Below are 12,882 nucleotides of genomic sequence, written 5' to 3' on the forward strand. Positions count from 1 at the left end.
TTCTGGAATTTACATGCTAAACAAGGGAAAAAAAATAATGAGGAAGTTCTGAGTTACCTGGATGAAAGACTGCCTCCCGAAGGATACTAGGTTTAAACAGCATATGGGAACGGATACAGGGGTCAATCAGTCTAGGCAACTGGATCTTTAGGGTCAGAAAACGTAAGAATTCAGCAACAAGTGCCAAAAGTCAAGCTGCGTTAGGCCTTGAAGAGATCTGTAAAGATAATGCTGAAAGCTTTGGTAATTGTATAAATAAAAACCAAATAAAAAAGGAGGAAATAAGGCTGCTTTGTACAGAGTGGGAGGCTGAGATCAAACACAGTATTTGCATCACATTTAGATCAAGGGCGAGGAGATCCAAGAGGGTATGCAAGGCTGTTATGGCAGGATGTTAATTCGGCTCTGGGAACAAAACCCACAGTGCTGAGGAAGATGCCTTAAGTCCTTTGTCTAGTAAATGAAAGAAACATTCCCAAGATTTGACTCTACCACAACCTGTACAGTGCTTCAGCTGCACCCAAAGAAATTCTAAAGAGATCTGTTCCAAATTCTGTCTTGTCTGCTTCTAGGTCTATAACAAAGTGTCTCCCTCTCTGACTTTTGTACATAAAACATGGTTAAGCCCAAGATCATGTTTAATAGTTCCTGATCCAGGGACTGTTTGCGCAAGACAGCAGCCCTCTGCCCAGCAATGCCTGGGCACAGTCTGTGGGATAACATGGGTCTGCTCTTACCAGTGAGATGATGACCATCTTGTTTTTGACTTGTTTTGGAACAGTATATTTAGTGATACACCTTCTGAGATTAGGATGATCTTAATGATGGAGATGTTTCTGAGAATATCTTGGGTGATCTTAGTAAAGTACTGGTAGGGGCCATTAATAACTACAAAACCTAAACTGGTAGGAGTCTTCCACATGGTGTATTCTGGGCTTCTTGAATATAACTTAACCTTTGGCCCTTCTCAAATTAATGTGCTCTGAAGTCACTTGTTCATACTTGTTCTGGTTGTTCTCTGATTGCACCTGGTATAACTAGGTCTTGAGTACTCATAGGAAGGTGGGACCATATCATCAGAAGGCATCTGAGCTAATCAGCCTTCACATGGAAGCAGCACTTGGACCATTGCTCTCATTGAATTTAGAGGCCTTAAACAAAATTGTTTGCTAGGCTGTCGAGTGCTTATTTAGATTTTGTCTTAAATTGCCAAAGTTTCCAGCGAGGGTATTGAGAAGGGCAAACCAGTATTGTTGTTAGGGGCAGGAATGCACACAACTTATGATGAAACTGCTAGAAGACAACCCACTGATTCTGATGTACACTAGCTGAAATACAGATTGTTTCCATCCCAGAACCGTGAAAGGATCTGCATGTAACAGAAAATCTGGAAGTAAAGATTTCTGTTAAAGATTTTTTAAATTAGAAGTTGCACAACACAACTGGATGAGTAGCAGGGGGTGGGAGATGGGATGGGATTCAGATATTAGCAGTAGAGAAGATATTAAGACACAGATGAATGAAAAATTGTAAAAGGTGTGGTTTTAAATGAAAACTGGAATGTAGAGGCAAATAAGATTTCAAAAGGGGACCATGTGGTGTATTTGATTAAAGGAAATAACTTTATAGACAAGAAAAATGCAGCTTTTCTAATCTACTTTGACTTCAGTTAAGTGATATAGCGCTATCTTGGAAATTGGTTGGACTGAAGAAAGGGTTAGTACATGAATTAAGTGGTATGGAAGGTAAAAAGCAGCAAGGGACTAATGAGAGGAAGATGGCATTAACAGTTTAGAAGAGGACTAGCAACCTGGAAGATACTAATGGAGTTCCTACGAGATCCACCATGGGACCAGTTTTGATTTGGTATTTCTTTTAATGCATTTAGCATCAAAAAAATAAAACCTACCAAAAAACTTCTTAACTGGGTTTATTAACTTACTGAGGTCAAAGCTGGGAGATAGCAGAAGGTGAATGCCTTGGAGTTTATTATGGCAGTTCTATTGGCTTGACTGGAAGGAAATGAAATAGCATGAAACCTAGCTGGAATTGTGCTTATTATTTTCATTACTATAGCACCTGGAGACTTGGTACTATGATGTGGTTGTTTTGGGTTCTGTACACAGCAGCTGTCTCCTCCAAGATGCCTGGCTGTATCTATACCGTAAGAAATGGAGAGAGTCTTTGGGCCTGAAGCTAGCTGACACTGTCTGGCTCGTGTCCACACATCTTGAACTATCCCTCTCTGTGGAGTGTGGATGGAGTGACCCAAAACAGAGTTAAGAAGTGAACTAATAAGTGAGTGGTGTGAAAATGCCCACGGTTCAGTTCCTGAATTTATGCCCATACCCTTTTTTTTTTAATAGCATAGCTGTATCATTAGAGACAACGAATAGCTTGAGACAGATGGGATGGTAAGTACACAAGCAGATAAAATCTGTTAGAGGAGAAGATGGTGAACTCAGTATACTTACAGCCTCCCTTCTCCACAGTTGTCTCAATAATAACTATAAAGGACAGGATAAAATGGGAAAGAGAAAATGACTCTGGTGACCTCTTTCATGCTAAAAAAGGAAAATTGGATATACTAGTTGGTGAATTTCCCACGTTGGTACCTGAGAGTGGCACCATGGGGGATTGGAGATGGAAATACTGAGTGGGTTATGGAGACCTGAAAAGCCTTGTGCAGTATGGAGCTGCAGATATGAAGAGAGCTAATGAAGGATGGTGAAGAGAGAAACCTGTGGTGTGCACCAAGCTAGGAAGGGGAATATTTTTGCAGTATGTTGGGTAGATGTGAGCAGAGTGCGACAGAGTTTGTCAAAGCACGATAAAAGGGAGTTAGAGTAACCAAGGCACAAGAAAGGAAAACAGAAGTCTAAGAAACTGAACCTGTCACAGGCTTCCATTCATCCCAACCACAAGAAAATAAAATCCTTCGTCTTTAGTTATTTGATCCAGGAATGCGAGGGACAGCCAACACTTTCCACCTTCACACAGACGTGCTTTAAACAGTGGTGCATATTGTAAAGCACAAAATGCGTTTTCTACAGTTTTCCAGTTTCCTAACTGAGAGTTCTACCTGCAGCCTCTATGTGTGATCTGGGAACAAGTGATTTAAACTGTTTTTTTTCTTCACATTCAGTTGAAACTTGTCACAGTACCAGTATAGATGAGGAGGCAAACCAGGGCTGGAAGCACTTTCTGTAGCTAAAATAATTTAGTTCCTTCTAAAACACAGTTTTGGCCAATGTATATGTTCCTATGCATAATTCTGGGCTGAAAGTGATTTAGGAATTGAGATACAGAGAAACAAAATCCAGCCTCTCTCTTTCACCTGTAACTCAAGAATTAATCATTTGAGACCCTAAGGTGGACAGATCTATCTGAGGTTGATTTCAACCAATATTTAGAACCTTGGGGCTGAACCTCACTGGGGGAACATTTTGTCACTGAAGCTGAAGTTAGGGATGCATTTTGCTTGGCTTTACTATTCTTTACAAAAGAAAAGAAAACCAAAAAAATCATATATCTTTTTGTTCCCTGTGGATTAAGTAAATTGTGAGAGTTTATTTGCTTGCTTATTTGCTTAGGAAAAGATATTGTAGAACTTAATTCTTTCCCAGCCATGGGGGAAGAGGGTTTCCGCTAACTAGAATCACAGAATCACAGAATCACAGAATTGTAGGGGTTGGAAGGGACCTCTAGAGATCATCGAGACCAACCCCCAAACTAGGAGGAGGATAAATGCCCAGCTGAGCAGAATGGATAAATCCTCAAATATAACTTGCAAATTTAGGTTGAGAAACACTCAGCAGATACTCTGTGCTTGGTTCAGTGGAGGCAGGGAATGTCTCTTCAGGTGTTAAAATGAACATGTTATCTACTTACCTATAAATCACAACTATGGCATGTTCCCAACAGATGTTACACGGCCATTCTGAGGTGTCCTGCTCTCCAGCACACAGAAGGGCAGTGTGACAAGGGAGGTGTGGAGAGAGTGTAATGGACTGTAAGGGTCCTTCTGCCTTGGGGCATGGCTTGTCAGGAACCAGCTGTATTGATGCAAGGGAAAAAATATCTGGTCCTGTCCTACAAATGAATGAGATACTGAGAGACTCAGTGATTGAAGAATGGGATCCAGCAGGTGATTAGCTGGAGTTTCTTGCTGTGTGATAAGTGCAACATGACTCAGAGGATGTCAACAGTAATACAAGTAACTGTGGTAAAACTGTATAGATCTGCAGTTTATTATTACTGCTATATAGTCTTTAATAGTTTATTTCTGAGGAATTAATTTTTTGCTGAATTAAAGAAGCAATTCAAAATTCACTAAAAACAAAATAGAAAAAAAAACGCACCCAAATTTCCTGGAATGAAAACAGAACCAATGCTTTGCAATGCTTTGAAAGTCCATTTCAATCCAGCCTATTCCTCAACATCTTTATGAATGTACAACAAAGGACAGCATATGTATGTTACAGACACTGTTTTTCCCAAGCAAATTGTCCTTGCATTTCTCTGTATCCTTTGGCATTTCTGGGGGTACCCTTTTCAGTGTTTTGCCTGTCAGTGATATCATTTCACAGCTTGGAAAATGCTGAATGACTTTGCCAGAAACAATGATCTTTCAAGAGTAAAAGTACAAAAGACTTTTTTTATCTCCAGCACTTTTAGAAAGCACAAATCACATGAATTATACTAACAATTTCCAATAAAATCATGGCCTGCTTCCCCCCAAACAAACAAAAGAATTTCAAGGAAGTCCGCTACACCCATTTAATCCTAATGGAGAAAAAAAAGAGAGAAGATGAATGAGAGAGGTAGTCCAAGCACATTAGCAGGTGAAAGAACAACTTTGTTAAGAATGGGTCTGACCCAAAGCGGCAACAGGATGTTAGCTTTGGTTATTTTAAGAAAAGATTACAGAGAAAAGGGTGGGGTTGAGGGTGGTGGCTTCAGATAAAAATTGGCTGCAAGTGAGTTCAAAAAGCCTCATGTCGTACCACCACCCCCCACAGCTTTGTCCGAGTGCATTCCAAGATGTCCCTTTAGATTTATAGTAAAACTATGAAAATGCATAATGCACACTTATTTCAATTTTACTAAGTGACATCTCTTGTTTGTAGCATTATAGGGATAAAGTTTGGCTGAGAAGACAGTAAAATTTAGTGTCTGATTCAAAGCTGACTTCTTGGCCTAGCTCTTGTTGCATCGCCTTTGTTTGATGTGTTTCTTTTTATTCCTGAGTTGCTGGACTAAAGCTAAATTCATCGATGCCCAAGCAGAGAAGAAAGCAATGGAATAAACCAGAAAGCATGAGAGTATCACTCTTGTCATGGCAGGAAAGACAGTCTTCTCAGTGGCAGGGAAATATCCATTCATAATTATTTTTCAGTAATTTTATTTGCCAAAGCTTATTATCATAAGGCTTGCCTACTTGGAAAGGAGCAAATCACCCTCACAGCTAAGCAAGAGAAGGGAAAGTGTCAGAAAGATCATCAAGGTTCATTTAGCTTACAATGCATATTATAAACAGGTGCCTTTTAAAACTGCTTTAAAAACTCACCTTACCTGTCACTAGGACACATCATTGAACCTGTTGTTAATTAAAAACATCAGGGCGACTCAGCTTACATCCCCAGATGTGACTGGGAAGTCAGAGGGTGGAATTCTGCCCTTCAGCCCATGGACTCACCTGGTGGCTGCAGTGATCTTCTCTGCAACCCAGTGTGGAGCCTAGGGGAGAGAGGTTTCTGTCACAGGTGGAAAATACCTATCTAATGCCTACAGAGTGGCACTTGGCAGGACTGCCACCAGAGCGTAACAAGAAAGGCATTTATGAGAGAACATTTACCAGGAAGATTCAGATGTTATGAGAACTGGGAGTCACCACCTGGAGTAATGATACCACAGCATTTTGGTTCTTTGAAAGACAGTGTCGGTTCCAATACTTCTTTCTGGCACATTTAACTCTAATTTGGAAAAAGGAAAATCCAACCTTGCACACTGCTCTTGGAAAGCAGGGGAGCCCTGTTTCATCTTCTGAGCATGGAAAGTGGGTGCAGCTTCCGGATCTTCCCCTCTTGCTCTGATGTTTTACCTCCAGGACACAAACTGTACACAGCTTTGAAGGCTGCATTATCTCTTTCCTGGAGAGCAGCTCCTACTTTCTTTCTCTGGCACCATGCAGTGAACTAGTCTGTGTGTGCTCATGGAAGGGAACGTGTGCAGTTGTGCTGTAGCCATGAAGGTTTTCCACTCAGATGGTGTTCAGAGAGCACAGCCTGAGGTGATGTCTGGCCTTGGCAAAACCAAAGCTGATGAAAATCCCATGCACCTCTGGAGCCTCTCATATTTTTCCCTGATACCCATTCTTGCAGCTCCGCCTTTGTCTAGACAAATTCTGCAGGACGTGTCCAACTACTTAGTCATGGTATGTCTGTCCATCTCACTGCCTTTTGTACTGTGGCTTTGTAGCAGAGAAGTCATAGAGTCACAGAATCATAGAATTACATAGAATGGCTTGTATTGGAAGAGGCTGCAAATATTATCTAGTTCCAAACCCCAGCCTTGAACAGGGTTGCCAACCACTAAATCAGGCACTAGATCAGGTTGCCAAGGACCCATTGAACCTGGCCTTGAACACCTCCAGGGATGGGGCACCCACAGCTTCTCTGGGCAGCCTGCTAAGTCTTGTATTGGTAATCATCTTCTCCTATTTTCACACGTCGAGGCCACATTTGTGCTTTTTTGTTAAACAGGACTGGGGCATGTCCCTACACACTGTACAGTGAGCAGCCATATTTTCTGCTCTTACACTAGAAATTAAGCTTGTCCAAGCCAGAAAATGCTTATGGAACGGAACGGTTAATATCCACGCTAGCAAACTGCATTACTCTCCAACCCAGGGTAGATGTATGTAAACAGAGAACATTTACAGGTTTGTGCTAACACCTCTTGTATCTAAGGGTTATTTGGAGCAATGTTGATATGAGTCAAAACTGTGCCACGAACCTTTAAATTATTTAGCAAGAGAACGTTCAGAGAAGGGCAACTAAGCTGGTGAGGGGTCTGGAGCACAGGCCTTATGAGGAGTAGCTAAGGGAGCTGGGATTGTTCAATCTGTAGAAGAGGAGGCTCAGGGGAGACCTTATCTCTCTATAGCTATCTGTAGGGAGGTTGTAGTGAGCTGGGGGTCAGCCTCTTCTCTCATATAAGCAGTGATTGGACAAGAGGGAATGGCCTCAAGTTGCATCAAGGGAGATTGAGGTTGGCCATTAGGAAATACTACTTCTCTGAAAGAGTGGTCAGGTGTTGGAATGGGCTGCCCAGGGAGGTGGTGGAGTCACCGAACCTGGAGGTGTTTAAGGAACATCTAGATGTTGTGTTGAGGGACGTAGTTTAGTGAGAACTATTGATGATAGGTGGACAGTTGGACTGGATGATCTGGTAGTTCTTTTTCAACCTTGGTGATTCTATGTTTCCGTGACCAAGTTCCATGAATGTTCCCCAGAACAATCAACTCACAAGCATAGAAGAAGTGAATACCACACTGTTAGTGATGCCTGGCACTGTTTTGGCCCAGGGCAAATATCACATGCATAGGCGTGCCATCTTGGAGGGTGGTACGGGTAGGGACTGTTCTGTGTGTAGCTGAGATGCGATCAGGTCTTTGTAGGGTATGAGTCACCTGGTGTACTTTGGGTGGCTTCCTCAGAATGAGACAAGGAAGTTCAAGGAGGGCACTGGCATGAAGTATCTTCTGTAAAATGGATGATCAAATCATGACTTTCCACATTAGAAAGAAAGATCTATGGTAGAGATGTATGTGAGAAAGACATATAAAAGTCAGCAAAGAAATAGCCATCAGTTGTCCACTGCCTTTGTCAGTGCAGAAAGAGGAAAACTAGCAAATAGCAGGTTCAAAGGAAACAAAATGTATTTGAAGCCATGTGTGGCAACATAGTGGAATTGTATCTCACAGGATGTTGTAAATGCTAACAGTTTGCAAGGGATCAAGGGAGTGTGGAGGATGTAATAGAAATGAAGGACATCAAGGGTATTATATGTACTATATACAAAGATATCATTTTTGTCTCAGTAGGAATTGCTGAAGATAAAAAGAGTATTCTAAGGAAATGTCTTAATGTGTTTGCTTTATCCTAGTTTCCTGACAAGTCTGTTTGGACAACCCTCAGGACCAGCATATCGGTCTACATCAGATGTGTCCAACCTGCAGTCTGCAAGCTGCAAAGCTGCACACAGCCTGGGACAGCCAATAATGCAATCCCACAAGAACATAAACTTTTAACATTATTACGTGATTTTCTTAGTGATAATTTTAATCCAGAACTACATGGGGATGGTTGACCGCTCAGCATGGCAGGCAAGCTGAGACAGAAAACACATATAGGGGCCCAAGGAACAAGAGAGCTGCCCATCCTGTCAGCCGTGGGAAGCTCCGGAATCTGGAAATCACACGACGGATTGAGGTACGAGAGGGGTGGTGTGGGTGCAGGTGTGCCCAACTTGATGATTTTTCTGAGCAGCTGAACAGGCTATGAGAGGAAGTTGCCAGGCTGAGAGGTATTCAGCAGTCTGAGAGATTGATGCCTGGTTTCGTGTGGCGGTGTGGGCAGACAGGCTGCCCTGTCTTGGTTCCCAGCCAGGGGAGGAAGATAAGCAGGCTTCCCACCTGACAGAGAGTAAACATCACAGAATCACAGAATTGTAGGGGTTGGAAGGGACCTCTAGAGATCATTGAGACCAACCCCCCTGCCAAAGCAGGTTCCCTACACCAGGTCGCACAGGTAGGCGTCCAGGCGAGACTTGAATATCTCCAGAGAAGGAGACTCCACAACCCCCCTGGGCAGCCTGTTCCAGTGCTCCGTCACCCTCACCACAAAGAAGTTCTTACGCACATTCGTGCGAAACTTCCTATGCTGCAGCTTATGTCCGTTTCCCCTCGTCCTGTCTCCACGTACCACTGGAAAGAGACTGGCCTCACCGCTATGGCCGCCACACCTCAGATATTTATAAACCTGGATCAGGTCCCCTCTCAGTCGTCTCTTCTCAAGGCTAAACAGACCCAGTTCACTCAGCCTTTCTTCATAGGGGAGATGCTCCAGGCCCTTCACCATCTTTGTGGCCCTCCGCTGGACTCTTTCCAAGAGATCCCTGTCTTTTTTGTACTGGGGAGCCCAGAACTGGACACAGTACTCCAGATGAGGCCTTACCAGGGCAGAGTAGAGGGGGAGGATCACCTCCCTCGACCTGCTGGACACGCTCTTTTTAATGCACCCAGAATGCCATTGGCCTTTTTGGCCACGAGGGCACACTGCTGGTTCATGGCCAAGCTGTCGTCCACCAGGACGCCCAGGTCCCTCTCTGCAGAGCTCCTCTCCAGCAGCTCATCCCCCAGCCTGTATTCCCCCAGCCTGTATTGGTGCTGGGGGATGAGCTGCTGGAGAGGAGCATGTGGACTAACATGTGCAGGGTGAGGGAGGCTGGACCTTCGTCTCTGCATGGGGCAAAAGGAGAAGCCTCTCCCTTGCTCCTGAAGTCCCACTAACCAAGAGATTTCAAGCTCTGGTGTGGGAGAGAAAAGAAGGTATGGATAGAGGCTCAGAACCAGAAAGGAACAGCCACATTAAAAAGGTCTAAATGCCTAAAAGAGGCAAAGGATCTTAGTAATTGGAGACTCTTTGCTGAGAGGCACTGAGGTGCCCATTTGCAGCCCGGATAACCTCTCTAGAGAGGTTTGCTACCTGACAGGGACCTGCATTTGGGACATCATGAAGAGAATATTGGGTATATAAAGCCAGATTATTACTATCCTCTCCTGATCTTTGAAGCTGGGTCACATGAGGCTGCAACCAGGAAATTACAAAATATCAAAAGAAGACATATCTGTTGGGAAGATGTTGGAGAGATATGGAGCACAGGTAGTGTTCTCAGTCCTCCCAATTGGAGACTGGGATACTGGCAGGAGGAGGAGAATGGATCGGTTGAATGACTGGTTGCATGTTGGTGTCACACCAAAGACTATGGGTTCTATGATTTAGGTAGGACACACCTTCAACAAATCAGGAAAGCTGATGTGGGATTCAACACGACTGTCCAGGAGGGACAAGAATATACTTGGAAGCAAGCTAGCTGGGTTCATCACCAGGGGCTTTAAATGAGAGCTCTTGGGGAGAGGGTGTATTGCTGAGTGACAGAGAGCCAGGAAACAGTCACTTTAGGAAGCAGTGGGGGAAAACCTCAGATTTGTCTCAGACGTTTGTGGGAGGGCTCCGCTAGGAAGGTAATGCATCCAAAAGCCCAGCTGAAGTGCCTCTGTACCAATGCACACGATGTGGAAATAAGCAAGAGCTGGAAACCACGGTGCACTTGGAAAACTATGATCTTGTTGCTATCACATAAATATGGTGGGATGATTCACATAAGTGGAATACCACCATTGAGGGCTATAAGATTTTTAGAAGGGATGGGCAAGGTAGCAGGGGTGGGAGAGTTGGCCTCTATATTAAAAAGTGGATAGACTGCAAGGAACTCCCTCTGAGGAACAGTCAGGAACAGGAAGAGAGCCTGTGGGTTAACATTAGGGACTGGATCCATAAAGGGCAGCTGCTGGTTGGACTACAGGCCATCTGATTAAAGGGAGCCTGTTGACTAGGCTTTCTTGCTTCAGCTCCAAAAGGCATTGTTCTCATAGGCTCTCATCCTAATGAGGGATTCCAGCCACCCAGATATCTGCTGAGAAAACCACACAATGAGCTACAAGCGATCCAGGAGACTCCTGGAGTACATCAATGATAACTTTCTGGTTCAGGTATTGGACAGACAGACAGGAGGTGAAGTGCTGCTGGACCTGGTACTCACCAGTGCAGAGGAGATCATTAAAGGGATATCAAGATTGGAAACAGCCTGGACTGCAGCGAACATGCCCTGGTTGAGTTCATGATCTTGAGGAATGTGGGCCTGGAAAATAGTGGAGTCAGGACCCTGAACTCAGGAGAGTGAACTTCAGTCTGTTTCACAAATTGCTGGATAAGATCTCCTTGGAAGGCTGTCCTTAAGAGACAAAAGAGTGGAGTAAAGGATGCCTTTCTGAGAGAGCAAGATCTCTCCATTGCTCAGAATAAGAAAGCAGGGGAAGGAGGAAGGAAGCGAGTATCACTTGGCACAGACCTACTGGTAAAACTGAGGGAAAAGGACGTGTACAGGCAGTGGAAACAAAGGCATGTCACCTGGGAAAAATACGGGGATACTGCTGGACATACAGATATGGGATTAGGAAAGCCAAGGCACAGGTGGAACTGAACTTTGCAAGGAATATTAAAAACAACCAGAAGGAATTCTACAGGTTCACTGGTCAGAAGAGTAGACCAGAGAGAGCATATCTCCTTGGATAAGTGAGGGAGAAGAACTGGCTACAACAGATATGGAGAAGGCTGAGGTACTCAATGTTCTTTGTCTCAGTCTTCACTGACAACAATGACTCATATTTCTTATGTCCCAGAACCTCCCATCCCTGAAACTTTTGGTAACTGGGAGAGCAAACTCCCCCCACTGTAAGGACAGAGCAAGTATGAGACTGCCTCATGAGACTGAGTCTGTACAAGTCCATGGGACCAGACAACATGCATCCCAGGGTCCTAAGCTGGCTGATGTGGTTGCTGAGCCACTCTCCATCATTTTTGAAAAGTTGTGGCTGTCATGCAAAGTTCCTGGGAACTGGAAAAAGGGAAATATCACTCCCGTTTATAAGAAAGGGAGGAAGGAGGACCCAGGGAACTACAGGCTCGTGAGCCTCACCTCTGTGCCTGGGAAGACCAAGGAACAGATCCTCCTGGAAGAGATGTTAAAGCACATGACAGATGAGCGGGTGATCCAAGACAACTAGTATGGCTTCACCAAGGGAAGGTCATGTCTGACCAATATGGTGGCCTTCTCTGATGGAGTGATAGCATTGGAGGACAAAGAGAAGGCAACTGATGTCATCAGTGGACTTGTGCAAGGTCTTTGACATGGTCCTCCACCACACCCTTATCTCTAAATTGAAGAGAGATGGATTTGAAGGGTGGACTATTTGGTGGATAAGGAATTGGTTGGAAAGTCACAGCTGGAGGCTTGTGGCTAATGGCTCTATGTCCAGATGGAGGTTGGTGATGAGTTGCGTCCTCCAGGGATCTGTCTTGGAACTGGTACTCTTTAACATCCTTATCAATAACATAGATGGTGGGATCGAGTGTGCCCTCAGTAAGTTTGCTGATGACACCAAGCTGAGTGGTGCATTTGATATGGCAGAAGGAAGGGATGACATCCAGAGGGACCTTGATAAACTAAAATGGTGGGTCCAATGAACCTAAGGAGGTTCAACAAAATCAAGTGCAAAGTGTTGCACTAGGGTCAGGGTAATCCCAGATATGTTTACAGATTGGGAGAAAAACTCATTGAGAGTCCTGTGCCCCCAGCACAGGAAAGGTGTTGAGCTCTTGCGGAGGGTCCAGAGGAGGGACACTAAAATGGTCAGAGGAGTGGAGCATCTCTGCTATGAAGGTAGGCTGAAGGAGCTGGTCTTATCCAATCTGGAGAGGACTCTGGGGATGCCTCGTTACAGCCTTCCAGTATTTAAAGGGAGATTATAAATAGGAGGGAAATCAACTTTCTATGTGGGTAAATAATGATAGGACAAGGAGAAATGGTTTCAAACTAAGGGAGAGGAGATTTAGATTAGATGTCAGGAGAAGTTTTTTCTCTGTGAGAGTGGTGAGGTGCTAGAACAGGTTGTCCAGAGCGGTTGTGGATGACCCTGTCCCTGGAGGTGTGTAAAGCCAGGTTGGATGGAACCCTGGCCAACCTAACCGAGTACTT

This window comes from Meleagris gallopavo, chromosome 1 (assembly GCF_905368555.1).
Source record: "Meleagris gallopavo chromosome 1, MGAL_WU_HG_1.1, whole genome shotgun sequence".
Taxonomy (NCBI): Eukaryota; Metazoa; Chordata; class Aves; order Galliformes; family Phasianidae; genus Meleagris; species Meleagris gallopavo.